At 34.5% G+C, this 25,411-nt stretch overlaps 1 protein-coding gene across 6 annotated transcripts in view; it reads left to right on the forward strand.

The window, feature by feature from the left end:
• Positions 1 to 25,411, forward strand: part of LOC117106799 (calcitonin receptor-like) — a 132,773-nt gene that overhangs the window by 35,165 nt on the left and 72,197 nt on the right. For 3 of the 6 annotated variants that reach the window (XM_033248254.1, XM_033248251.1, XM_033248261.1), the window contains one exon: positions 8,790 to 8,847. The gene's annotated coding sequence lies outside the window, so the exon portion shown is untranslated. Of the gene's footprint in view, positions 1 to 2,540; positions 2,567 to 6,091; positions 6,320 to 8,789; positions 8,848 to 25,411 lie in introns of those variants that run through there. The other 3 variants (XM_033248253.1, XM_033248252.1, XM_033248256.1) reach the window with 2 other exon arrangements.

Raw genomic sequence — 25,411 nt, forward strand, 5'->3', positions numbered from 1 at the left:
TTGATAAAGACCTGAGGATAGGTCGAAATATTGGTTTTCTCCAATAAAGTCTTTCTGAAGTCTATACATGGTATTCGTTTCCTATATTCTTTTGTTATCGTACCGAAACACACGTGGAACCTCACTATGTTGTATATATATATATATATATATATATAATATAGGCCTATATATACTTATATATAGATTTCATTATCATCAAAAGAAATTGTGTAATAAACTCATCCAACGGGATTCGAACCTGCGACCTCCCGCTGTCAAGGCGAGTATCATAACCATTAGACCACACAGAGGCTTCATGGTTTAACAGATTCAAATACCGCCAGATACACTCTATTACACAATAGGTACGACTAGAAACAAATAATTGCATATAATATAAATTTATATTTCTTTGATGAATATATATATATATATATACTATATATATACTATATATATATTATATATATATTCATACATTCATAAATGTATTGTAATACACTTGCTACCCTCATCAGCTAATGAGTATCAGATAACACACTTTACTATTGTATCTGTGATTTAGCTATTATTTTGTATGCAACTGAGTACTGTTAATTCTGCTAATCGCCACCGCGTAACTTCACCTATCTCCTCTGAAACCGCTGGCAGGAATGGGCTCATATCGCATACACTGGGGCTTCTATATGTCACGACCACATTCCGCTACTTTTCAAGGCTGGATATTGGATAACAACGCAAAAAACAGCCAAAAACCACCGAAAATCTGTACTTGTTTCGCCATGTTTCGAGAGTCGCATACGTCACATAAATAAATCCCCTCTGTTAATCTGTACCACAACGCTCAGATTTTAAAAATATCGCGTCAGACCGTAAAAGAAACAGTTTGTCCCTCGGCTTCATTACGTCACCGCGCATGCCTCATGGTCACGTCAACAAAATTTATGAGCAGCATGTTCCCGCACGCAAATTTGCGTAACGTAGGATAGTTTGGTAAAATCTCATGAATTATTCATCATCATTCTTATAGAAGAATGTATAGAACGTATTTTGCGCATGCGCTGTTTTCAAGTCTGTGTCAGCCTCAGTGATCAGCTGTTCTGTGCATCGCGAGTGACCTAGTGTTCGATTTTGATAGAACGACACACTTTTCTCTGTATGAGCCTTGTTGAATCAATGCCGAATAAAACGAGTGATTGATTTAGATATTAAATTCTGACACGATTACTAATACGATTACATTTTGTACCGTATATATAGGCCTATGATGCCAAGACAAAATAATTAAATAAGATAATTACATTCACTCACAACACATCAGTTATCTCATAAATTCGAAAGACACTCGTTTAAAATGTTTTTAAAGCATATATAGGTCTATGCACTCAAATACTTTAGATTTTCCCCATAGGCTGGGCTCCAAAGGCAATGCAATTTGCTGTGTGTTTATGACGTACCTATATTTGATCGTTTCTTGCCCTCTAAATCTAAAATATTGGTTGTTTAAATTTTAAGTTTGCCAATTAAAATTTAGTTTATCTAAGAGATGATCGGCCTATTCCATACTTAGTGCTTTCTCATACATAATATAACTATTTATTGTTTTTTTCCTTCGCTTTTTCAAACCAATCTGTTTCTTTACTGTGTGATGTTTAAACGCGTCCATGCATCTCTAAATAGGGGCTACAGCTGTGTTTAAAGTGAAAGAAGATTAAATTTTTGGCGAACTGAGCGGATACAATTGATTAAAAAGCGACCCTTTTAATAATTTTAGATACTATTATAGTCAAAATTAGATGGGCAGAGGCTTAATTCAACAAAGGACTCAGTGAGCACAATGGTCTTTCATATGAGTAAGGGCTACTTTAGTTGTAGAATATGCAAGTATTATTATAATCATAACATTAGAGCCTTCATTCCGTCTGTTACCGGTATTAACATCCTGTCTGTTTTATAATTGTCGTGAACTGCGTAAATATTTGAATGTAAACATAAAAGAAGGTGATTTATTTATGTTATGCAACTTGCGTATTGTGTCTTGTATGTTGTTTTAAGCATGAATAAAAGGAACAATTCAAAAAATAATGGCGTATGTCTTATTACATGACCAAAATTTGTTGTACTGTACCGTACCTATTGTAAATGTGTATTGGTCGAATAAATATATGAAGTGAATGAATGCATGAAATGACGGATGATCACATAATGATGGATGAATCCTTCGCGTTAAGCCTCTTCTATTGTCATTAGCGCCAGTGGACCATGCGCTGTATGGGCATAATTCTCCAAGTCCTGCTGCGCAGCATCGAGCGAAGTTTCTTAGCTTAAAATAGTTGAATTTTAATAAATTTTAATTGAACAACAGATAGTATGGTATTTGCAGATTGACAGTAAATGTATCACCTCAATGTATTAAATATATATATTTCACTTCATTTATTCCAATATATCAACATTAAAAAACAAGTTACAAATCGTGGCCAAAGGCCAAATTAGGAGTCGGCGATAGCGTGTAGCGATTTGTATGGAAACCAGGCTTCAGTGTTGCTGCTGCTATCGGCGCAGGAGCAGACAATACAACCAGGTACCCATACTCTATGTGTAGTCAATCAATGCAGATAGGCGAAATGCCTGTCTCTTATACACATCTAGATGTGTATAAGAGACAGATTACTTCCATTGCGTAGACTTCTACCATGAGATTGGTGTCGGGTAGGGGGAATCAGATCAGCAGAATGATTAGTAAGAGAAAGGCCTTTAGCAAATTTGAGGCAGAGGACTGCTCTCCTCTCATAGAGGGGGTCCAAATTACAAAGAGTTCTAGCATGTTCATAGGTCTGATAGTTTTTTCCTAAAATAATACGGCAAGCACGCTTCTGAGTAGCCTCAAGTTTTGCACTAAGTGTTTTAGTGATTCCAGGGTGCCATATCACATCAGCATATTCGAGGACAGATCTTATGTATCCAGTATAAATAGCACAAAATTCAACTGTGCTCAGCCCAATTTTTTAAAGGTTATTAAGAATGAACATTTTCCTGTTAGCCTTAGCATTAATGTTGTCAATATGGCTACCCCATTTTAAATCATTCTGTACAGTGGCGCCTAAGATTAAAGCTTCCTCACAAGAATCAATATGGGATTCACCAATGTAATCCATCACTGTTTTATTTTTTGCATTGATTCAAATAAAAGCTCATGCAACGACTGAACCGTGATAGGCCTACATACCCAGAGCAGCAGATCGTTCATGCACACAGACTTGAAAATAGCACATTTCAATAGAACAACTATTAAATAGTATTTTGTATTTTCAGACTGACTACTGTAAGTGTAAATGTATTAAATCTTGCATTAATTCAAATACAAAGCCCATACAAAGGCTGAATCTTGAGGCCGTAAAAAAGTGAATTGGGTACGTCGTGTGTCATTCAATCCATAGTTTCAAAATCGAACACTGCGTTACTCGCTATGCTGCAGTTACTCGCTATGCTCGCGAGCGATGCACTCACTTAAGGCCTGTTTATACTTCAACCATGGACTTATTATTAGGTCCATGCTTCAACGATACGATAACGATATAAAAGCTAAAAGCAATTGTTCATATAGAAAATAAAAGAAATAAGAATTTTTTTTTACACTAGGACGATTCGATAACGATTTATCGTGTATACAATAACAAAATATTTTAACAAATCAAATCAGATGACGTCATAACCACGGAAAAACGATAAAATCGTTGCTACTACTACGATTTCAATGTTTTTTCCATGATTATGACGTCATCTGATTTGATTTGTAAAAATATTTTTTATTGTATACATGATAAATCGTTATCGAATTATCCTAGTGTAAAAAGCTCTCTTATTTCTTTTGTTTTCTTTATGAACAATCGCTTTTTAGCTTTTTTAAATTATTATCGTTATCGTTGAGTATAAACAGACCTTTAGTTGACACAGACTTCAAAACAGAGCTTGCACATAAAGGCCAACTCAGGCAGCGTCATACGATGCAGCCCGACGCGATTTATCGCCGGGGAGTCTTAAGCCATCGTGAGAAATATTAAACACGTTTATATAATATTCTACGACGCGACTGCCCCCGACACAAACCATCGCGCCTGGTTTACTCACACAGAACCGACGCGACAACCAATCGCGTCGGGCTGCGTCGTACGACACTGTCTGAGTTGGCCTTAATGCGTTCTATAAGGATTTATGAATAATTCATGAGATTTTACCAAACTATCCTACGTTACGCAAATTCGCTTCCCGCACACCAGCACTGAGTACCTGTTGTATACTGGATATATTATTACTCCAGTCTTATATGCATCAAAAACATCAGCAAGAAATGGCATGCTTAACAAATCGATCAGGTAAGAATAATCGAACGTCTGGGCACAAGGCATGATATTATAAGATAGGCAAAAAACCGGGCCTAAGAATTTCGGCTAGGGCTAGCCTAGCCTAGCCCAGGCTACGCTGCTACAGACAGGCCTAGCCTACTACTAGCTAGCATCTTCTATAGCTAGGGCCAGGCTCTCTCTTTCGAATCCAGGTCGATTTTAGCGACACTGAAGTTTAAATTTACGGTCAAGCCAGCTCCACCAATCAACCCCTCGAATTTACGAAAACAAGTGGGATCATGGGCGGATCAACGTTTTGCCACTAATTTTTTGAAATTTCAATGCATATGTTATGTGCTACTCAAATCTGAAGCTAAATAAATAAAGGGTATATGCTGGTTTACATTTAATGCATATACATAAGGATCTGCATCTCAATCCACGAATGCTTAAAAAGTACTTTCCGTATGGCATCCAACCATAATATTGCAACGTATTCTGTGCAAGATATTTAGATGTGATTCAGGTTGTACCGTAGAATAAGATAATGGTGAGTATAATGAGGGAATGTAGGAGGGAATGTACTGTGTGCGTATGTATGTGTAATTCTTGTTATGATTTGTCAAAAACGAAGACCTGTTAATTGGAATACACCAGAATTGCACATTTAACCAGGGAACAGTGAAATTACTGATTTAACAAACCTTATTTGCTTTTTCCGCGACAGCGGAAAAGCTATTCTTTCGGAGCTAATTGGCTTTTCCAGTGACAGCTACAAAGCTATTGTTTCTGCTCAAATTTTTATTACAGACATATTAATCTAGTGTCGTCTTGTTATATCCCTTTCTTCTGTCTTTTTGCTTAGATGTTTCTACCCTTTAAATTGGCAATTTTAGTTCTTGGATCGTCTTGATCGAAACTTGTTCCAAGCTACGACCATTATAACAAAGATGTGCCAAGTATTGACGTCATTCTACACATTTTAGATGTCAATACTGGTATTTAAACTTTTATGTTAACCCAATTTGCATGTTCTAAAGCGTGTCAAATTAGTTGCTCAACCTATGTTCAAGACTTTTCCCCGATAATATGAACATTTATAAGCGCCAATTACTCAGGTGTTAAAAACAATGCATCTGCAGGGTCTTACAGCGCTAAATGAAAAAGAATTATTTAAAGACTGTGTTTTGCTTGCGAATGAAATTATTTAAAGTTGGGGGCCTGTCGAACTTCACGATAGAGTTTGTCTACAGATGCAATGCAGCAGGAAAGAAGCTTTGTGAGCCGTGGAATCTGAAAGGTCGGGGTACATTGGGAATTAATTTGTCGAATGAAAATCATAAAGAACGGCTAGATTGATAACTGGAAATGAGGTCCTGCAGGTAAGATGCAATAGTGTTTTGGAGGCATTACTTTATACGTTGGGGAATACGAAGCCAAATATAACCCCGAGCAGCCCTGTTCTGTAGAGTAGAGGTGATGCAAATCGTTGTCCGAAGAACTCAACAAAAGGGAGTTAGCATGACCAAGACGGGTGGTTAGAAGAGCTCTATCGTCGAGTTGATTTCCATGGTGTTTTTTTTTTGTCCTTAATTGATTTATTTATTTTGTATTATAACTTTAATGTCAGTTCTTATGTTATTGAGTAAAATCCCTATACTGTATTCTGTTACTTCGTAAATCCAGTTAAGAATTTACGTATGAAAACAGGTTATTTATTTATTTATTCGGAGGACATATTTATATAGCGCCTTTTTTTGCAGATACCAAGCTCTTTTTCCTCCGGTCATTGGGTATATACAAGGCTACACTGTTTTTAGACTGCGATCACTGCACTGCGTAGCTGTCCCCGACGCAATCAGGAACGCTCCTTGATTCAACTGACCAATCAGCGTCGCTAAAGGAGTCGGCGATAGCGTGTAGCGATTTCTATGGAAACCAGGCTTCAGTGTTGCTGCTGTTATCGGCGCAGGAGCAGACAATACAACCAGGTACCCATACCGTACTCATGTGTAGTCAATCAATGCAGATAGGCGAAATGCACAGCGAGGAAATCGCCGACCCCAAAGCTGCGCCAAACTACTTTTAAAACTTCAACGCAATACATCGTACTGTTCAACACTGTTCTGCTTTATACATGGAGAAACATTTCAGCGAAGCCTAGTCGTAGAAAAAACTATCCAAACAGCGCAATATTTATGTTTAATTTAATATTAGGAACCCGTCTAGATATTTTTTACACTTTGAAAATTGCATTTGACATATGGACATCGTGTTATTGTAAAATGTAGGGTAGGCATATAGACTACAGCAATAAATTACAATGGCTATTAAAAACAGAATTAACTTTAATGAACTTTATAAAATCAGTTACATTATGTTGTTATTAATACCAGTCCGTAGATCGGATATCATTTATAAATACATTACATTATTTGTTATAATATAAAGATCATCGAGCAATGAAATTTAATACTTGAATAATACAAACAATATATCGAAAGTTAATGACGCATAATGTCTTTTCAAATGCTTGATAAAATGACTTGTGTTGCCTTACACATTTATTTGCTATTAAACTTTTTTCTTTTCAGTTATTTTCTGATTTAAAAATATCAAAACTCAGTACTTGGAAATTAATAGCATTGTGATATATTTTGTATATAACAACAGCCTGTTATAAATAGTGGAATCAGCAACAGGAGTAATAGAAGCCGTATCTGTATTACATCTAATAACAAAAAAAAAAGAGGATGAAGATGATGACGTAGATGATGATGATAATAATAATAATAATAATAATGATAATAATAATAATAATAATAATAATAATAATAATAATAATAATAATAATAATAATAATAACTAGACTTACTATGTCTGTTTGAACAACAGAACATAGGGCTTTTCCCCATTGCTTTAATCAGAAATGAAGTTGAAATTACAACAAAAAGAAAAGTCGTCAAAGGGTATAAAGTAAACACGGAAAAGCAATATAATTTTAATAAAGTGGAAAAAAATGAAGTGAAAAACAAAAACAAAACGAAAACCAAGTTCACTGCGACGTTATTAATGAGACTTCAATTATGCTTGAACTATGGCTGCAATGGTAATAGCGAGGCACAGTGTGACTCATAGCCATTTTCAGTTCATAGCGATTTAATGTATGAAAGCAAAAATTGTTTATGCATATCACGGTAGTTTTGAGTTTAACCTAACTGTAACTGGTTTAAATCGCTTTAGAAAACGCAAATTGCGTTTAAATAATTTAATCAACTGTCAACAAAAATCTTTAAATGGTCCTCATATTCACACCCTACTGCGGATCGTCACCAAAATTGGATCATTTCTTCATTTCACCATGAAAAACTATTCTGCAATGTGTCATTTTTATCCATCTATACCTGGGACTTAAGGAATTTAAATGACCCTCAAACTTCTATAGTAACTTTAATTAATCATGCAATATTATTTTATATATATATATATATATATATATTTTTTATTATCTTTTTTTTAAATTTTTATTAAGGAAAGCATTTGTGGTTCATTTGCCTATTTTGGTTACCCCTTTTTCATTTTCAATGATTGATTTGTTTAACTTAATTGACATAACTTAATTATTTCGACTGTATGTTATAATGTTTAATGTTAATTTTCTTTAATTGTATGTTGAGTTGATTTTAAAAATAAATGATTAAAATAAAATGAAATTAAATTCACACCCTAACCTGGATCATCCCCTACACATAATAATATCTTCCTTGTAACTTGGGTTAAACTTTCCCGAAAGTTCCATTCGGATCAGTTGACCCGTTTTTATTTTTTTTAAATATCTGGTATGGGCGTTTTCCTTTAAATGGTCCTCATATTCCCACCCTACGCCGGATCATCACAAAAATTCAGTCATTTCTTTAGGCCTATACTGGACCTTTACAAACTATTATACAAAGTTACAATTACACCCATTGAAAATTATTTAGATATTTACGTCTGGGATCTCAGCAATTTAAATGACCCTCTAGTTTACACCCCCTGACTGATTCCTCGCCAACACATAATACTATCTTGCTTGTGTTGGTTAATTTTTTTCGAATGTTTCATTCAGATCAATTGACCGGTTTTTGTAGACTTCAATCACTTTAATGGTCCTCACACGCACACCCCACCATAGATTGACACTAGATATTAGGAGGCACATCCTTGATATATGGCCTATGCTTCGGCAAAGCACGCTCTAAGCAGACCAAAATGACGGCCAGAAAAAAAAAAAAACAGTGCAAAAAGGTAGGAAAAATTTATGCAAGAAAAAAGAAAAAAAAGTTAGAACAAAAACAATGGCTTTTCCCAGTACTGTATAATAATAATAATAATGATTGTTACTACTATTATTTTTTTTTTTTTTTTTTTTGCTTTTTTTTTTTTTTGCTGTTTTTACTTTCTTTTTATTTTTATGGACAGCTCGCGAATGTGTCGCAAAGGCTTCAAAACCTACTGTAGAGGTCATCGACTCTGAAAGGTACCATTTTTTTTGTTTTTAATATAACATGACAATTGCTGTTGCTTGACTATTACTATTATACTATTGTATTATTACACTTGCTATTATTTTTATTATATCATTATTATTGAATTACAATTATAACATTTATTATTTTTATTAATGTTGTTGGTATTATTATTATTAATTCAAACGTCAACATCATTGTTTAGCAAGTCACGCTGTAGTGTCTTAGATAATATTCTATGAAACATACACGCAAACAGAATTATTTGTATAGGCCTATTTATTTGGGGGTTTTTTTCAGTTATTCTCACATAGGAATATTATGTGATTTTTAAACATCATTTATTCCAAATCCAGATGGAACAATACGTTTTTTTTTTAAACATTAAAGTTATTTAACAAAAATAAAAGTGTCTATTTTATAACGTAATAAACCAAGTTTTAACATTCATGATTTAATACTAATACAACAATGTTTGTTCATATCAAATTAATATCTAAATAACTATTGACATTTTCTGACGGTAAGGATCTCTATAGTTTATAAACCCATTACTTTTTCTTAAAGAAATTGGATAATCCAATAACCTTCTAAGCCTTCTTTGAACCTATCACAATTCAGATCAAAGTCCTACTAATACCAGCTAGATTACGTTTCTATCTCAATAGCTTTTGTGAGGCCGACCTGATAGTTGCTCACATGTCCGCGGAGATATGTTGATTCGCCTGTGTTGTGTGTTTATGCAGTGCATATTACTTTATAATGAGTAAAAATGTTTTACATATTATAACTTTATATCATTTTAATCTTAAATCACTGAAATTTGTAATAATCGACATGATCTAATCCTCTCATTATACTAAATGTATGTGTTTACAACATGCACTACACGAAACACTGAAAAGAAAACATGCATGTTCAAATATGGCAATATCATAGGCCATTAGAAAATTTGATCAATTTATCTCCAAAAGTTCGCTCATGACAAACAATATCAACAGATTGACAACTTCCTACAGTTATTTTTTTCATTAGGTTTGGTCTACTCTTAATTAACATTATTCATAATACTTAATGAAAACAAAGAAACGTGTAAACACGCATCATGAACTGGGACTGCGCAAGTGCAATCGTTGTGTTCGAAGCAATTTGCTACATAATAATTACCGATGTATACGCTATGAGGACTTTAATGTGAATCTGACAAGCTGTTCATAATAGGTTTAATTTTAAAGGATGTACGAGATCTATATCATTCATATTGTTGTAGCATAAAATTTTCCATCCTGATGTCCATTTTAGCCATTAACTTACTCATACTATTTTCGTCTGTCAGGGAGTTAACAACTATAGTATATTTTATCTGTACAAACGTCGCGTTATTAATCATACACAGCTGCAGTGGTGTGGTATCATGTGTTAGATCCATTAACTTTCTGTTGGAACAATACAAAAATACTCGGACTAACAGTAGGCTTATCGTAACTTACCACTAATAAGTCTTAAACCACTGTCTTGACCATCTTCTGTTTCATGCAGTGGGTTCTGTTCCTGTTTAATGTTGTAATTGAGACACTTCTCTTTAACTACGGTATGTAAATTTTATCATTTTGACCATAAAAGAAACTAGATTTAATTTTACAATTATGAACAACAAAATCAAATGTTTTTTTAATTACATTGGTTATATTATGTTAATGGTATAAGACAAGTTTAAATAGAGCTGAGTAGGCCTAAATGTTGTTGGTTTGTATACAGTTTTCAACCCCGCATCGCCGCCTTATGTATTTTGATTATCTACAGATTTGGTGTGTCACACCGAAGAAACTCTAAAATAAGTAAAATCCTTTTTGCTGTCAATATAAAAGAACATTTTCCGACCCATTGCAATCACTTGTCTTTTGTCAATTGATATGAAATAATCATCTATGTATTAATTGTAAGAGTCTCTGATCATAAGAACTTAAATTATTATACATTAATCCCTTTTCTATATCTATTTTATGATTATCTGAATTTAGGGACGGCGGAAAATAGGTAGGCCGTTGCAGGCCGTAACAAGGCAATTCAACAAAAAGAAGCACATCTCCGCTCGCGAACATAGCGCGTGCGTAGGCTACAGTTATTTGACCAATTGTAGCATCGACTACCGGTACTAGTTGAGAGTACAGCCGTCAATAATTAGTGTATGCGTGACATACATTCTTATCGTCTTGTTACTATTTGTGCACTTCGCAATGTCTGTTACATGTGATTTCTCTTGACTACAAGCTTATTAAGTGCTTCTATAAACTACAATTTGATTTGTGAAAATTGACCAAACAATTTATGTTGAAATACCGGTAACGAATATAAATTAGTCTAATGTTAATGCAAAAATTCATTAGGCCTTTGTTGTAACCACCACACGACGCGTGATTATCATGGCAACTGACACGCGCGTTAGTAATTCGTCACACGCTGCTATGGTTTTTGGGACGATCAACGTGTAGGGGCGCGAGGTGCGTAGAATGTCGATGCCAGAGTTATCCTTTGATGTCTCGAGAAGTGCGTCCTTTTGTTGAATTGCCTTGGCCGTACTTAATAGGTATATCTATTTAGGCCTGCCTGCTAAACCCAAAACATTTACCGTACTCGCGCGAATAAGCGCCCGGGTGCTTAAAATATTTTGGCACTTTCTTAGGGGCGCTTATTCAAACGGGGCGCTTATTTAAACGGGCACTTATGAAAACAGAGTGGAAATTGACGGGCGCTTATGGAAATAGATGAAAATCGAGGGGTTCTTATGGGAAATTATTTTAATAATTAAAAATTCAAGAGGCACTTTTTGAATGAAAAAAAGATTATATAAGGACATTACGAATTGTGGTTAGAAAAGATAATCGTCCAGAGAACATGGCTCATAACAAGAATGCGTGAATATTTACATAACAGCAAAATAGCAGATGCAATTAGTGGTGGGTAGTGGTTAGGTCTACAGCTCAAATCATGCCAACAACTACAGTCCCAGGATTGATTGGATTATTGACTTGCTAAAAAGAAAATCTTATGAGAGGGGCGCTTATTCAAACGGGGCGCTTAAGGAAATTGTCACGTTAGGAGGGGCGCTTATTCAAACGGGGGCGCTTATTCGCGCGAGTACGGTAATTCTTTTTTTAAAAGGCCCAGAAATAAAAAGTTTTGGGCTACTTAAAAAGCAATGGCTTGGAGCTGCCTTGTTCTGAACAAGTTAGTTGCAGGAGATGAATTAGATCTGAAGAACTGGACAGAAGTGGAATAGCGTAATCACGACGGGATATGAAAAGGGCTTATAATACAGTAGGAAGATATCCTCATAAGTCCACACTTTCAAATGTGTGATAATTCCAAATGTGAATCCTACATCAAATTGGAAAGACATGAGCTGCTATTATCATGTCACTGAATCCTTTATACAAGAGCAAAGACAAAAGAATTAACACAAAAAGTAATTTCTTATAGTGCTATACGACTTAATTAGAGATTTCTTAGATTTTTAGAATGTTTTTGGGATAGGTCTATTTATTCTTACATGTGTATACACTAGATTAGGAAATAGTTTATGTACTTGTTACGTGACGAATAAAATGAATAGGATTCTGAATCTGCAAGCAACAAAGTTCTAATGCTTTGAAATGGAGGACAACTATTCAAGGGCTCATGCTTCCCGGGCTTCACAAATTACATGAGACAGTTCACTCATCTGAACAAAACATGCAGTAACCAGAGACTTGCCATCATTTGAACATAATATATTTGGAGACATCCAACCTCGGACTCAGAAAATAGATCTAATGACTTTCCTTTGGGTTTAGGATCACAATCAGTGCATATCTGAAAATCATCTACATATAAATTAATGTGATATCATCTTGACTTAATTCATAACATTATTTTGATATAAAATGGAGGATATGAAATTATAATAACATAAGTTTTGAGGCAGGAGACTACATTGGCAGTTTTAATTACCCAATTCGATCAAGTAAGTAAGAAACTTTAATAAATGCATGTAGTGTATACAACCTATTATAAAACATAAAGAGGAATCTGACCAGGAACATAAAAATCAATCAACCTGCACTGAAACTTGAATCCTAAACCCTTCGCATACACAATGCCATAATCACGATTCTTGGTCTACTACTTAAGTAATCTTCTTTCTTGTAATTTAACTCTTTTCCCGCCATTTTCCAGCATCTTTGCTCAGAATCTGATCATTCTATGATTTGATGAACGAACCTGCTACGAAGAAGAACGCGTTGGTAATTTATAATGATGTCTTAATGACAAGACGTAGTGCTTAAAATACACTGTCCTGCTTACGTTGTTGTTGTATATTGTATATTGCTCTGGGCATAGGTATTTTAAGCCCTAATTTGCAGGTCTTCGTCTGTTACTAGAATGCAGTTGAACGTGATGGTTTCAATCTACATTGTTTGTAATATAGGTCTACTCTTCCTCACGAATTAAGTACCATTCCTGTTTTGGCGTGTTTTTGACGGCATTTAACGGTTGATATTCAAGCACCGGTTATAATGTTCCTAGTTAGTGAAGTTCTATTTCAAAACTATACTCAACATTTCAAGATATCACAGTACTTTGCCACACTCTCTAGGAGTCTCTTTTCGCACATCGTCAGACAACATTTGTGCTGCTCTAAATCTACCATTTCATGACAATCGTTCTGTGATAGTAGGATGATTTACAATGACCATGAAAAATGATGATAATAATAATAATGATAATGAAGATAATAATAATAATAATAATAATAATAATAATAATAATAATAATAATAATAATAATAATAATAATAATAATAATAATAATAATAATAATAATAATACATTTTAAGAAGTAGAAGTTGAAGAAGAGCCACCAGTGGGACGGGAGACCAAGGTTAGCCCCTTCTGGTGAGGTAAAAATTGATTCGAACCAGGGACCTTCTGCTGTCTAAGCAGCCCTAAACCACTGGGCCACTGGAGTTTCGTTGGGAGTCGAATCGCATCTGATTTTTCACAATGTTTTGATCCATCATCTTAGTGACAAAGGCAAATGAAGAAAAAATTGTTTGATAAGTTACCGGTACCATTATATGTAATCTTATCAATCATGGACACGAAGTCGTAACTTGTTGCTTATGGCCATTTTTGTGTGTATTACTTCTTGACAAATAACTGAATACGTTTGATTGCTTACAAAAATATCAAAAGGTCATTGGTTCAACCAGTGCCTGAATCTATACATTCTCTCTTCAAAAAAAAAAAAAGAAACCTTAAATACAGTTAGGCCTATGGGATAAATACATTGGGCCACTGCAAACCACATTCCATTGGAAAAATGTTATGCATGCTCTACTAAGAGGAAGATTCGGGTTTCGACGTTATGTTAGAGGTGTCACTTGTAGCCTAAACACAGCCTTTTCCGATATTGTTAGTGAACCAAGTTAAAAAATTGAAGGACCAGTGTTCTCATCTGACTTAAGTGAGAAAGAAACTTAGATAAGTCTGATAAATTGATGGTCACAGTAAAGATCCCATCTGACCTTCGGCGCCTGGTTCAGTTTTAATAGCTAGTCTTGTGTTTTATAATGGGGGAGGGGGATAAAATACAGTAGAACCCCTCCTTTGGGGTAGTTCATAATGGGGGGGGGGATAAAATACAGTAGACCCCTCCTTTGGGGTAGTTCATGCACACACTAAAATTAAGGAACCCCTATTGAATGGACAATAGTTTGAAGTTCGAGAAGATTTTCAATTCTTGGTCTTTGTAAAGAGACATTAACAAATCTTGTTCTCCAAATTGCATCTCAGCAACCAATGTGCATCAATAAATGCGTACAATGACATCTGATATTTCCACAAGTAATTGATTTGTTGTTATTTCTGTCTTAGTTATCTTACACGTTCTTGTAAAGTGCTATTCACATTATAGTGATTCTTACAATGCATTTATCGATTACAATATTAACCGCTTTAGTTTTACTTCATGCAAGGGTTCTGCCATTAGCATTTGCAATAACTTCCTTTCGCATTGGTATGACTGGCATCACCTCGTTGATGATTGCTTTAACCTTTTAATCATTGAAAATGTAAGCCAAACAACATTATCTGAAGCTTACAGATAGTTGCCTGTTATTCTATCGGATCTACACAATAACAACAAAAATACGCTAAGATGAGGAAAACAACTCAAATCTAGAGTTTACACTTTGTCTTGTTTCAAAGTCACAGTCTGTTGCAATTCTGAACATCTACAAAGTATCATTAGGCGTATGATAGTACTCCAATATTTTTAATCAACGGTGGTGACGTGTGTGTAAAGACGTACAGTTATAATTTTATCGTTTATTACGTTAATTAATACTGCCTTTCCTCTCTTATCTGGGTTTTCAATATTCATTCGTTTGAGTAAATACATAAGTTTAGCAGCTAGAATTTTCCCGACATAGAGGCTGATTCTTTTGACGGCAGCCACTAAAAGATTTTAAAGAAGCTAGATACCTTGGTCTGCCTGACGTTGCCAGTAGGCAGTGGCGTATCAGGGTGCGCGTAGAAGGTGCATGCCCCAAAAAAGCTCGCATCCCCCTAAATTTAAACCACAGTTTGGCATTCAAGCCTTACGAGACTGATGCATTTCTAAAGTGATTATAAATAGACTGATATTCCTAGTCTTTTAATGTAATACTATGGCGTCTGAGAATATACCTTATGACTTACTTGACTTATTCCGGGAGGTGCCGGCAATTTTTGTGGGCGATCCCAAATATAAAACTTAAAATGTTGATGTGTTTTCTTTGTATTCTGTGTGTGTATGTTTTGTATGTTTGGTTTTCAAACTGACAAGCCACCGCTTCTTTTGATGCCTATATGTAATTTGTAATTTGTTATGGAATTTTCTGAATAAATGTTTTTCTGAATGTTTACTGGAAAAAAAAAAAAAAAAAAAAAAAAAACTTATTGCCTCTAGGTCCAGTAGTCGTCTGACTCCTCCGCCTGGGTTGTTTTAGTGAGGTTTCGGATGAGATCTTTCCAGCATGACTTATCTTTTGCAAGAGCTTTGATGGTGTAGGGGTCGATAAGTGATTGTAATTTTAGATTGTGTTTGTTATTAATAAGTGATTTGAGGTCTGATTTTTTAGATCACTTAGAAGTGTTCCAAAATTAAATTTTTAAATACTTATCAGTTTGGTTTGGTAAGGCTCCAATGGATAGTGGGAATAAAGCCTGGAAGTTTTCCAAGGAAAGGTACGGTACCTTCACGACGTGCATATTGCTCCAGTGAGTCGCCGTCGGCTGAGGTACTTTTTAGGCCTAGGCCTAAGTCAAGAATAGTATTCATGGCAAATTCTATCGCAGCATGAACAAAAAAAAAACGAATCCCCCATTCGTTGCAAAAGTATTATTTTACAGTTATTTTAAATTCAAAATTAAATCATAGGATCTTTGTAGTTACTGCCGAGGATAGTGATAATCATTTGACAACAAATATTATTATTACCTACGGCATTAGGATGTACCATACCATGCCAGGCCTATTTTCATCAGCCTGTTTCCTAGACCAAGTATGGTTGAGCAAGCAGTACTGTTAAGGGTTATTTTATTACCAGCCTGTTTCACAAGTTTGCTTGAGCAATCAGTACCGTTAAGGGTTATTTCTACTTTATTACCTACAGTACTCAACTGTAGAGATATATAGTCGAGGCATAACAACTCCCCCTACTCCGGGTCCTGGTCAAGACTTAACACTCACAGTGCAGCCTAGGTCTGCCTAACTGTATGTAGCCTACCGTGCAGTAGCAGCATTCCAGAGCCTAAATAAAATGCACGGAGATTGCCAAAGTAATTATAAATCACTATTTAAAAAGAAACTTTACTTTGGGTCGCTGTCAAAAAAACATTACCGTACTCGCGCGAATAAGCGCCCCGTTTGAATAAGCGCCCTTCTCGAATGACCGCCCCTCCTAACGTGAACATTTCTTTAAGCGCCCCGTTTGAATAAGCGCCCCTTCTAATTTGAATAAGCGCCATAATCATAATCATAAGATTTTATTTTTAGCAAGTCAATAATCCAATCAATCCTGGGACTGTAATTGTTGGCATGATTTGAGCTGCAGAGTGGAAACACATTCTTCTTAGGTCAATATCAAAATGAGGATATTTCTCTTGGACAGATGAGAGCTCTGATCCCTGGACAGACAGTATATTTCAAACTTTACTCTTTTTACATATTTCTCTATGCCTAGTCCTAATCCTCTTCTTCTTTTTCCGACCTTTAGCACATTCTCATCTGAGTTTTCAAGAAAAAATACAATGGTCCTGCCATCCTGCTAATCTCAATCGGCCGATGGCCAACAAACTAACTACTACCCACCACCACTAATTGCATCTGCTATTTTGCTGTTATGTAAATATTCACGCATTCTTCTGGAGGATTCACTGGAGGATTATCTTTTCCGCCTAACCACCATTCGTAATGTCCTTTTCATTCAAAAAGGTCCGTGCCTCCTATGGGAATTTAATAATTTCCCATAGGAACCCCTCGATTTTCATCTATTTCCATAAGCGCCCCCTAAATTTCCACTCTGTTTTCGTAAGCGCCCCGTTTAAATAAGCGCCCCGTTTGAATAAGCGCCCTCAGAAAGTGCAAAAAAAATAATTTTAAGCGCCCGGGCGCTTATTCGCGCGAGTACGGTGCTCTCTTAATATACTGTGTTCAATGAGCGCACTGTGGTTTACGATGTGCATGTTAATATTTTATACCCACTATATGTCACATGACAAGTAATAACTGGAGTCGCCGATTCGGTCTATTGCATATTGCATTTTTTTAAAAGTCTTTTAGTTTCACCTTTGAAATAATGAGCAAATGCATAAAAACCTTTTAAACCACCCAACATTGAGACAGTTGGAGAATACACCAATACTAGTAGAAAAGGAACAAAAGATAAACTTCAAGAAAAGTTGGTCCAAAAGTTTTCATAAATAAAGCAATAAAGCAAATCGAATTGTGACTATTTCTTCCACTGGAGAAAAGTGGCAATTTGGTCTTTTCGATTGTTTCAATATCCATTGCTTAAGATGATAGTAAAGTGTGTTCATATAGTAATTATTTCACAGATCCCAAATGTTTAAAGCCAAAAGTACAAATCAGAATATTTTGCAGGATTCACCAAAAGAGTAAAAACAATCGTGGTGGACGAATGAAATTTGGACCATTAACTGGATGACAGACATGCCAGTACCACAAAACCTGCAATGTTGGTAGGCGCGGATACAGAGTTTACCCTGGCTATCGCACAGATGGGGTTCAGAGTGGTGGGGGGTGGGGTCGTGAAAATAGAGCGTTATTTTTGGCTGTTCTGTCTCTGGAAGACCAGTTAAAGCCGGGTCCCAGCAGGTGGTGGTCTGGAGGGTCCTCCTTCGGAATGTTTTATGTTTGTAAATGCTTGGAAATGCACTTTCTTGCATTCTGAGACGTATATTAATGAATGAATACACTTCGAATTCATAGTTTTCAATGGCGGATCCAGGAATTTGAAATAGATGGGCCCAGGAACGACTTTCACAATTGGAGGATGTATAGACTTAAAATTTTAATATAGTTTCCTTCTTATCTCTATTATATTAAATTGTGAAAAAATTAGAGAGGGGTGTGGGGCGGCTGGGCCTCCCTTGAATCCACCACTGGGTTTTCCCTACATTACTATGAAAGTTGATAATGATGATTGATGATGAAGATGATGATAAGGAGGGAGGAGTGTCATAATACTTTGTCCAGGAGACCCCCAACTTCATGTTCAGTTGGGGTATAGGGGCGACGTGTCTGAAAACGTGCAGTAGTTCCAATGTACTTTAAGACTAATTTTAGTGATTTTAACGAAGCCGCTCTTAAATTACTACCTATCGGAACGACATATATACGTACGAGCGCAGGGAACAGCTTGTGAAGTCATCCTTTTTTGCAAGAGAATTCCTCACTTTTGCGCCAATATTTGAGACATGCCCCGTAATTGTTTCCAGTATTTGGCAAGACACTTATATGTTTGCCTTTTTTAACCTAGGAGTATACTTGTAGGAGATGAATGGAAGGTATTCGGTCTCTGTTTGATCAAGTTTGAAATACTGCGAGGGGTTTACAGTATAATCAATATTACTTTATAACAGTAGATTACTTGTTAAAATGTAAATATTTAAGACATTTTTAATCACAGAAAATCACAAATTTTACAAATTTGACCCTTCGCCCCACTCCACCCATTGGATATACAGGCCTGGAAAACTTTACATTTTACATGCCAATGAATAGAGTATGTATCGCTTAATAATCTTCTATAATCTAGATATCTTCTCAGTTTTCCAGGATTGTTTTTTTAATTCTTTTTCCACTTCCAACGCTAATATGTAGTATCTCAGTGCTATAGTATGGGATCATTTTTGACTTTCTAATTAGATGTATGAAATTGCAGCTTTTTCATTTCCTCTTTATTTCGGAATTTACATCATAGAAATATATATATATATATATATATATATATATATATATATTATATAAGTATCCCTAGCAGGCTATAAGAATGATAAGGAAAAAACAAACTCTAAACCAGTTTGTGAGCTATGGGACATACAAAAGCTCTCTCTATTTCTGAATAAACAAGAATCTTTTATAAAATATTCATTGATGAAACACAATTAAGGGTTTCGCTTCTCAAAATCCTTTGTAAAAAAGTATATATGGACTTCCTAATAAATTCTTTAAACGACAGAAGATAATTATTTACATAAAGTGCACTTGTACTACATTACCTACTGTAGGCTGTCGTAATAGTTTTCATGAACAATTGTTGTAATAGTCTCTCAATGTATTCATTAAGGAGGCTCCATAGGTTGACCAAATGGTAGAACAATAACAATTTATGCAATAGGAACGAAATAATGTACATTTTACTTAGTCACAGCACTTAGCACATTTTCTATTTAGTACATTTCCTCTTATGCACACTCACCTGACTTGATTTTCTCCCATCCAACTCATCACTGAAATCATTCGAAACTTTATGGTGAGGAATTGACATAATCAAGGTATTAGACATTAAGTCTAGTTTTAGGTGTTCCACGTATCACGAGTCGACTACTGTACCTCTCTTTATAGTGGCAGATTGTGGTCTATTCTAAAAGGATCCTGACCTTCCACTCCAATAAATTTTCATAGCATTCGTTAAAATAATAAAATAATAATTAATCAAAGTAATAGTAATAGTTCACATAAACTGTTTTCGCTGTACTGTGAATTTGAAATATAAAAACAAAATATAAAATTGTATGTGTCTTTCAATAAATTTATAAAATGCACCCTCTTTGATTGATTCTTAATTAACCATACATTGCGAAAAATCAAAATATTTTATCTCTCATCCTGATCTTCGCCATGGCGAACGGTGCGACAGTCTCGATCCGCGTCTGGTTGGTGTTGCCCAAAAATAAGAGAACATCATTTTTGCCCAAATGCAACACTACATCAGCTCTGAAAGCAATGAATCATCAAAACAATCTAGACGACCAGTTGACACATTCTTTCGACTAAAATCAATAGTTAAATTTCATTTGTTAAATTTGTTTATGTAACTTTCAGACCAATTTTTCTCTAAGTGACATTTCTGGCCATCTAGAAGTGCCACGGGCAAAGTTTATACTTTATTCCTAAATAATGATAGGGCTGTAGTTCGGACACATCCCTGTAAGATTCCCTGCTTCAGTCTCCCACTATTTCAAATTCCTGGATTTACTGCTGGTGTGGTATATGGCCAACAAAATTATTTAGTTGCTATTTTGCCCACCATACAAGAGTTTGGTAAAAATGACACATCTCTTCGTAGTGCTACTCTACAGACCGTAGTATAGAAATAAAAACAGTCTCTTAAAGTTGAACAATATGAATTAAAAAAATTGGTGGCCATTTTGGCAGCCATATTGGATATTTGCAGATGGCTGAATTTGAATTTATAGGTGGTACTGTATGGGCTGATATTTCAAATCATACTATAGACTCGAAAAAGCTGTTGTTCTGTGTGGACTATTATGTACTTTATGGTTAACAGTAAAATTTGGCAGTCAATTTGGCGGCCATCTTGGATTTCTGTATCTGCTATGTGCTGACATTAACTTTTGGTGGTGTCACTATGTTATGTCCTGACCGCTCAAATCATAGAATAGACTCAAACAATGCTGTTCTGTGGAATATAAATGGGAGTTATGGTAGCAGCTATTTTGGCGGCCATTTTGGACTTTTTGAAACTAGTGGATAAATTTGACTTTTAGTATAGTGCAACTGTATGCCCTAACTCTTCAAATAAGTATAGACTCAAAAACTGTTCTATGTGGAATATTGTGGAAGTTATGGCAAAATATGAAACTTTGGCAGCCATTTAGGCTTTTCTTGGAGGCTTTGCGGACATTTTTGAGCTTGGCATACAGCAGATTTGAGCTCAGCACCGTCACCCCTAAAATGCTTGTATGCCATAAATTAACACAATTTGCCTCCAGCACCCTTAAATAAGCAATTTTTTTTTTCAAATTTTGCCTAGTCTAACAGGAATTATTTAAAAATATAAGTTTAACAACAGTGAAAAAATGAACCCACTTTTAGAGCATTTAAAACGTTTTGACAAACTATAGGAATAATAATTTAAAAAAAACCAGGTTATAATAATAATAAATATCAGTTTGACCTATTATTGTTATTATTATTGTTATTATTATTATTATGCATAAATAATAATTAAAACATAAAGGGTCTAAAATAGTATGGTATTATGTAAAATGAAATTGTGTGCAATAAGCCTGTATTTTGATTACAATATTATTATTATTATTATTATTATTATTATTAACAATATTATTATAATTAATTCATTTGAAAAATTTAATATACCAATATAATTTGGGGGAAAATATTTAACAATGAAAAGCATCAAAATTCAATAGAACAATAAATATACAGGCTTATTGCACACAATTTCGGGCGAGCCGAGCGGCCGAGCGGTAAAGCATGAGCGCCGCTAGCTACAGCCTTAACATCGACTCTGGTTCTAGCCGCTCCTCACCAATGGTTCGGTTGGTAGAACCAAGTCTTCTCGGATAAGGACTTATAATGGAGGTCCAGTGTATACATCTAGCTCGTGTGCACTTTAAAGATTACCCATTGCATATTTCGGAAGAGTAGGGGGTTACTCCGATGTTATGGTTCATTTCAGTCCCTGTAGTTGTGGAATGATGTGAATGTAGCTGCCATGAAGCGCCTCTTTACGGCTGCTAGGTAGTCACGGACCACGCCCATATGCAATTCAGCACAATGACGCTGCTAGTTATTCTCCTGCCTTTACCTTTTCCTTTACATAATACCATACTATTTTAGGCCCCTTATGTTTTAATCTGTTCATTAATGACTTGCCTAATCACAATCTCTATTGTATGCCAATCACTTGAAAATGTTTCGAGTTATTAAAAGTGTCGATGATGCCAACATTGTTCAAACAGACTTGTTGTATTTATGGTATAAAGCCTGGAAAATGTCTCTGAATGCAAGGTTTTAAAAATTACATTAACAAATTACAAAATTTCTTTTCCTTACTGCCTCAATGGCCATGCTTTTATTTGTTAACCTGTTAACCTGAAAATTTTAATATTTATTTATTTTTCCTTGATGCTTTTGTATAGTTTAATTGTTAGTTTGCTGAATATTTTTTGAAGGTTTGCATGGCGAAGTAATAATACATATTAATGCTTGCGGTACACCATGTACATTACTGTAGTTCTGAAAAGAACTGTTGTAGTTGCTTGAGAATATCTCGACGTTTCGATTGAGTTGCTTCAATCGTCTTCAGAAGAATAATATCTACAGAAATCCCAGATAGCTGAAGTTATATAATTCTTCTGTCGTTCAAGATCCATCTATTGATATTAATTTTGATTATTTTAAAACTTTTAAACGTAAAAATTAAATGATGCTCTAGTTATTTAGATGTTTTGTAATTGATAGTCGTCCTTATTTGTCTTGATTGTTGTTTCCATTCTGTAAGTGGAGGCTTCCCCGCTGTTGGATGCGAATTGAAATAAAATAAAATACACTACGTTAAACAATACGGTATGAAATCCAGACAGAAATAATACAAATGTCAAAAGATTTCTTAAACTTAATTATAAAAAATGTATTAAACTGTATCAAAATAAATCAGTATTATCTGGTATTATTAATATTCTTTTAAATGCAATAACGATATTTTTATAAGTATATATAATTATTGACTAGCATAAAAATTCTATATAGTATTACAATTGAACTTTAATTTCATAACAGGCCAATTGAACACAAGTCAACGACGACATTATTAAATATATACTTGTGTATTAAAACTAAATATTGACATTAACACGAAATGAATAAATAAGCGTATACATTCTCTTATAAAAATGTTCAAAGAAACCGAAAAGTTTTCGACTGTCGTCGGCGAAAACGCCGATAGACTCAAGTGCGTTCATCAATTTAAAATATTTTAATGGTAATTTGATGTCTGCAAAGTCACAACTGTACTTATTAATATTTGACTGTTGTACTGGTAACCAGAAACAAGTTGTTCAAATTAATTAATCCACTGAGTCTTTTAACACAAATCTACCGATTATGCCATCATGTTAAGAAATGTTTAAACTGCGAAACATTTTCTGATTATTTTTTTTTAAATACTTGATGTAACCGACTTGATTTTGATATTGCTGCATCTCATGATTAAAATTATTCCTCTTTATTTGATTAATTTTTAATATTGATGATATTTTTACGATATTTAGATCAGTTTTACCACCTTTTTTAAAACTTCTAATGCACATGCACCAATTTCTTTTTTTTTTGTAGGATGACGATGAGAATGCACTGTAATTAGATTTATTTATTTTTTACATTTAAATGTAATCTATTGACATAATTTTTAGACAATCAGTGAGAACTATCTTTCAGATAATACTTTGTCGTACAAAAAGACGGAAAATGAGAATTTGCTTCTCACCTAAGCCTTAGGCATGGCCTAACTATGCATGCTGTTTATGATAAGAGAAAGGCAAATCAAGCTTCCTTCATGGCCCCTGATTTCAGTACGTTGGCCTAGGGATTTAGATATCGGTAAATCTGAAAAGCTGTGTAAAATGGTAAAATCGAAGTTCATTGATGAGGCTTGTATATAAGCTATACAATTAGAAAAGAGACTAAAAATAATAACTTCCTCTCACTTTCCATTCCACAGTGCCGGGTTTTTAATTTAAATGCTAATGTAACATAACAAATATTAAGATCGTGAGGAGGAATGTTATTTGATAGTACGTAATTGCTATTTTAGTGACAATAACCTCAGTGAAATTTATTGCAATACGATATTTCTACTCGTAGTAATGGCCCCTATTAGTTGACTGTGATATCAGCCGTTGAATTGGCTTATATCAAATATTCATAAAATCCTTATATCATCCATCTTTTTACTGTGGATAAACTACGAAATTCGCAGTAAACCACAGCGCCTGCAGAGACAGGTCGTTCACTCATTTCAATAATTTGAATTTCATTTGTCTTCTGGGATTTTTCATCATTAATTCAGACAGTGTTCTCGTTACATAATGGTTAAAATGTGTTTTCTAGTTTAGATAATATGTTTATAAAATATATTACCAATGTCTTACTCTATAAAGTCACTCTTTAGTAATATTCATATTTTAATTTGAATGTTCTAAAGCGATAATTCACCTTGTTAAGTGGGTATTAAAATATGGAATATTTGGCACTAATTGCACTATAAGACTCGCCTCTGATAACTGAATCGATTTTATTACGTCATTTTTTTAGCCTGGTTTAGAAGACCACACTTTATCAATAATTATATCTATATTTCCAATGTATACTCTAAAGACAGAGAATATGAGACTCAATGAAAAAAATCGATTCGTATAGACACCATCCTAATATTGCGTCAAATTTGATAATTAAAAAAATATTATGACTGAATCAGAATTGATCTTAAATTTATAAAACATCTAAAGGACGAATAAATTAAACAACATTCAAAAGCCGAGTACATTAAAAATAAATTGAAGAAGAGTCCTGAATTTTAAATAATTATTATTTAACTTACCAAATTTATACCATGCCTTTCTGTAATGTTATAACTAAACATAGGGAGATTTCGAAGCCATTAATTCAATAGCTAATTGCTTTATAGGCCTATCTCACAAACGTAAAGATTAAACGTAAAGATTAAACGTAAAGATTAAACGTAAATTGCTTTATAGGCCTATCAGTTGTCTCACAAACGTAAAGATTAAACGTAAAGATTAAACGTAAATTACTTTATAGGCCTATCAGTTGTCTCACAAACGTAAAGATTAAACGTAAAGATTAAACGTAAATTGCTTTATAGGCCTATCAGTTGTCTCACAAACGTAAAGATTAAACGTAAAGATTAAACGTAAATTGCTTTATAGGCCTATCAGTTGTCTCACAAACGTAAAGATT

The sequence above is a fragment of the Anneissia japonica genome, unplaced genomic scaffold (assembly GCF_011630105.1).
Source record: "Anneissia japonica isolate Jap-2015-1 unplaced genomic scaffold, ASM1163010v1 scaffold2471_len1564793_cov202, whole genome shotgun sequence".
NCBI classification, from domain to species: domain Eukaryota; kingdom Metazoa; phylum Echinodermata; class Crinoidea; order Comatulida; family Comatulidae; genus Anneissia; species Anneissia japonica.